Genomic DNA, 5000 nt, shown 5'->3' on the forward strand with positions numbered 1-5000 from the left:
CCCTCTCCCTCTCTTTCTCTCCCCCCACTCTCTCTTTTTCTCTCTCTTACACCGCCCTCTTTCTCTTACCCCCCCCCGCCCCTCTCTCCCTCCCTCCTTCCACTTCTCTCTCTCCCTCTCCTATACCTCAGCCACGAGCATGGCGCTGGCATCACACGCAGAACCCTTTACCCGGGCTCAAAAGAAGTCCAACCCGACCGAGGGAGGCAAGGCAAGCAGAAAAATCAAGACGATTGAATTATCCATCGCAGAAAATCTAGGCAGAAAAATTGCACCCGCGGAGGAGCAACATTCGCAACAAAAAGCATTCCTCTCATAATGGGAAATACAATACATCCTCGTTTTACATTTCAGGAAATTTACGAACAAAATTTAGGAGTGAAACTGGCGCAATAATCTTGGGGCGAGGCAGTAAAGACGGCGTGATAGATGGCGGTAAAACATTACTACCGACGCTGGGTCCTGGCCAAGGGAAGAAAACATTTATACGGACATTTCTTCAAATCCTGCACTAACGGTACTCTAACGCACGTACATGGCGACATACATACTTGCTTACATATAAATATACACATACACATGACTATATATCTATACATCCACACACACAACTTACGTCCATTTCGAGATCCCTTCACCATAATTACCTGCATTATCCAACGCATCCCTTACAGTGTCCCTCCCATTACCCGACCTCGCAGACGCCATGCACACACGTCAATAACGACACCAGCTTCGCATGGCAGGTGTTCTCCTTGTCCTGAGCGGCTCCTTTGTTTCGTCTCCCTCCGTCCCCAATGGCTTCTTCGGAGCGTCACGAGGAGGGGATAAGAATTCAAGGAGGAGATTAACTTCAAGGAAAAAGCAAGCGTAAACATTAAATGAGAAAGCGGTTCATGAAATGGGGAAAGAAAACGCGTCCTCCTCAGCATTTACAAAGCCACTCTCCGCCATCTAAACTCACCGGGACTAAGTGCTATTTTGTCTTTTTTTCTTTAAGAGTGTCTCGTTGACTCCTTGTCGATCCTGGAAAACGTGTAACACTGAAGTAATCGCAGGAGTAACGCGCAGCATCGAACTCCGGGCCCCGGGGAGGTCGACGGCGCGCGGGCGGGAAAAAGATGGAGGAGAAGGATTTTCCTCGCGACGGGAAAATTGGTCAGGATTACTGTCCATCTCTGTCAGGCAGGTCTATGCAGGCCTACTTACCGCCCTGCACCCCGCCCTCTCTTTTCACTTTTATTCACAATTCTCTGAAGTGGATTTAGCACCATACATTTTACAGAAAAAGTGTGCAGACAGATTTCTTTTCGAAATGCGAAAATCGTAAAGCGTGAGAACGAAAGTTATGCACGCGCGCATGCATACGCCTCGTCGCGAACTTTCCCTCATAACTAAGGCGTCCCCCCCGCCCCTCTTATCCCCTCAAGCCAAGGAAAGTTACCTCAAGCACACCGAGCAACAGGCAGAGGATGCTAATCGAGTTCAGGTGACAAAGTCCTTCCCTCTCATTCCATAGTTCGAGCTCTTTGTGCTCGCCGTCATGAAAGTTCCGCCCGCCTCGCCGCCGATTCCGCCCGCACTCTAACGGATAAAAAAAAATCGGGACAACTGCCATTCCGCAGCGCTTTATCTGACTTTACATACACTGCGCTATGTCAGATACCCAACCTCGATGAAGCTGAAATTGAATTGGCTCACGGAATCCCGTCGAGATGGTGGCTCGTGGCTCGTACCTTTGTCGAGGGAGGTTTGCACTCTGCCTCTCACCTTTACACGCGGACGTATTTGTATACACTATACGGACACAGGTCCTTATCTATGTATAATTAAAAAGGAAAATAGGGGATTGGAGAGAAGATGGAGTTGAAGAGGAAATGATTGCAGACCAGAAGATAGTGAAGGGGATCTGAATAAAAGAGAAAACAATAAAGATAATAGGAACAGACTTCAGAATGAACCAGTCATTAGCAAAGACTAAAGGATGAATAAAAATGGAATGGGCGACGAAAATACGGGAAATGGGAGGGAAGCCGGGGACGGTTGGGAAATGAGGTAAAAGGAAAGCGAGTGATTAAAACTAAGGAAACATAAAAAACATGAACTGATTGAAGGGTTGAAATGAGAATAAGGAAGAACCAAATGAAGGAAGAGAGACCCTAGACGCTAAAGAGGAAACACACGCCAGTGAGAAACGAAAGGAAACTGAGTAAGAAGATAAGGACGAAGGGGAAACGAGTGAAGGAGCGACGGAGGAGAGCCGAAGAGAGGCGGATTCAGAGCATTGCTATCCATCCCAGGTCTCATCACCATAATCCATACTCTCTTGTCAATACCTCATAACAATGGCAATGCCGACCTCGCGCCTTGCTTTCTACACTCGGAACAGGAACAGCCACAAGGTCGGTGTTGTCACAGCGTTCGGGTCCTCTTCTGACCCTTATGGATAACCAGAGAATAGCCCGTTTGTGGCTGCGCTCCAAACCGTAGCATTCGTAACGAGAGGTCCGCCAGCCCGCCGACGCCTGGACGGCCACCACCGCCTGCTCGATAGGGGGTCGTGGCTTCGGGGGAAACGAGGGCACGGTTTGCGAAATATCGAACATTGGATATCGTTTCATTGTATATTCACAGAGAAAAAGAAAGGATATATTTTCTAAGGACAAGTATATTCTCAGGAAACGTTACCCGATGCCTCCCTGAGCACAAAAATACAGAAAACGTAAAAAAAAGCAGACACCAGGACATACGAAATCAACTCGCCGAGACTCCCTCGCCAGCCCAATTCCAGCCGAGCCAAAGCCGCGCGTCCGCATTCACCCATTCCGGAACATGAAGCTTAGCGTTTCCTGGCATTACCGGCAGCGAAGGGAGCCGGAGTATAATGCGATCAATGCGTTCCATTACTTCGTATGCCGAACCTATGTGCCTGATAAATTGACTATATCAAGGGGGTAAATTGGATATGTTAATTAACTCGCCGTCGGAGGAGGAACGTTCCGGGAAATCAGGGTTCTTGATGCAAATCCTACGCCATGTCTACAGCTCACTCGACTACAGTTCGCTCTTAAATCCTCTCTCTCTCACGCTTACGTCACCGGGACATGGCGCGACTCGCACGGCCCCGCCACCTGTGTCCATCCCTAGCTAACTACGAGTGCGACTGTTTACAATTTTATACAATTAAACTACCGCAAGATTCGACCTTCTATTGGTTCTTACAATTTCTTCCAGCGCATTGTTTTGCATAAACTCTCATACCGCGGATAAACCAAACAGGCGCGTGCGCACGCGCGAACACACACACACACACACACACACACACGAAAATAATGGCGGCGGGCTGAATTCCGTAACATTCCTTGCAAAATCAAAGTCGTTATGCCAACACATATAAGCAGGCGGGAGAAGGGAAAATGTGTGATGTGGGAAGACAGCATGGAGGGCCAGACGAAGAGAAAGAAATGAAACAGACGGATAAATACAGACGAAGACATGCTGAGAGAGAGAGAGAGAGAGAGAGAGAGAGAGAGAGAGAGAGAGAGAGAGAGAGAGAGAGAGAGAGAGAGAGAGAGAGAGGGAGAGAGACGAAACCCAACCACCAGGACCATATGTTCCAGTTATGTAATTCGTACCACCCGCACTACTTCCGCCTGTCGAGGAGAACCTCATTCAAGCGTCACGGCGCAAAGACGCAACTAAAACTCTCCTGGAGACGACAACCGCCGTGAATGCCAACGTTTCGGATCCCCGAGCCATCGCCGTGCTCATAATGAACGCGCACACCGGACGCAGCCACTGCAGATAAATCCAGTGTATCTGACTGAATAATAAATGCAATGAGAAAATGTGCTGTATGCTTTTATCTCGAAGCACATGAATACATGAATTGTTAATGCTGGTGAAAATTTCTGAGGGCGGGTACTGAAGGGGAGGGAAGGGGGGAGGGAAGGGGGGAGGAAGCGGCCGGAAAAGAGAAATCGTCCAGGGGAGGGAGGGGCGGGCGGGGAATGCAGGGCCAGAGGACGAAAAGGATAGTAAATCAACAAGAAATAAATAATCATCATAACGGCCATTGGACCTTGAACAGCTTTCACTTACTTCCCTAATCCCTCACAGTCATATACACACAAAAACACAGATACACAGACAGACAGACAGACACACACACACACACATAACTATACACACAACACACACGTACACATACGGCACACAGTAAAATACCAAGATGGAAAAAAACAAAACCTGCGGAGAGAAAGAGCGAGAGCGCCCCACGGCAAGGAACGACCTCCGATCGAGGCCGCGCGATGCTTAAGGTGCTCATCAGCTGGTCGGCCTGAATGAATGGAACGCCAAAGGTGGAAAAAAGGAGACCGGAAGAACATCCCCTTGGCCCGCCGGGCCCCGGGGCACGAAAGGACTGGGCGCGGCGTGGGGGGGGGGCGGATGGGGAGTGAGATGGAGGGGGAAAGGGAGCGGCAAGAGGTGGTGGCAGCGGCGATGGTTTCGGCGCGGAGGAGGTCAGTGTGGCTGAGCGCGCCGTGGCGGTAGGACTTGTACGCGGCAGCAGGAAGTGATCTCGTGGTCGCGCTCCCCTACTCGGGGTCACTAATCGCCCGTGTGGATTACCGGCGCAAGGATAGTGTTGGATTCCTACTGTGAACTTTTATATCATATGCTACTCCGAACCGTCCATCTCAACTAGAAAGGAACAACGACCAATAAGTTATCAAAGTAAGTGTAAATAAAATAGGAGCAAGCAGTTACCCAACGGAACAACACAACATACGAGTACATGATTATTCGTTATCCGCTAAATTCTGCATTCCCAAACTATTTCTACAGCAACCTCAGACCAACTTGAACACCAAGCGAAGAGTGAAGCCATTAAACGAACTTACAATCACGCGAGAAAACTAAAACGTCTGCGGAATGCGCTCGGGAACCGCTACGCGTCCCCGAATTTCCCGCCAAGCGGAACATCCGGAGGGCATTCG

At 49.4% G+C, this 5000-nt stretch overlaps 2 protein-coding genes across 16 annotated transcripts in view; one reads left to right on the forward strand and one right to left on the reverse strand.

Moving 5' to 3' along the window:
- LOC113817707 (uncharacterized) overlaps window positions 1-5000 on the reverse strand; it is a 714080-nt gene that overhangs the window by 27465 nt on the left and 681615 nt on the right. The gene's annotated exons all lie outside the window — the stretch shown is intronic.
- The window catches only part of LOC113810851 (uncharacterized), a 19763-nt gene continuing 19206 nt past the window's right edge, over window positions 4444-5000 (forward strand). Inside the window, exon 1 of the mRNA XM_027362497.2 lies at window positions 4444-4737. The gene's annotated coding sequence lies outside the window, so the exon portion shown is untranslated. The remainder of the gene's footprint in view (window positions 4738-5000) is intronic.

This window comes from Penaeus vannamei, chromosome 17 (assembly GCF_042767895.1).
Source record: "Penaeus vannamei isolate JL-2024 chromosome 17, ASM4276789v1, whole genome shotgun sequence".
Taxonomy (NCBI): Eukaryota; Metazoa; Arthropoda; class Malacostraca; order Decapoda; family Penaeidae; genus Penaeus; species Penaeus vannamei.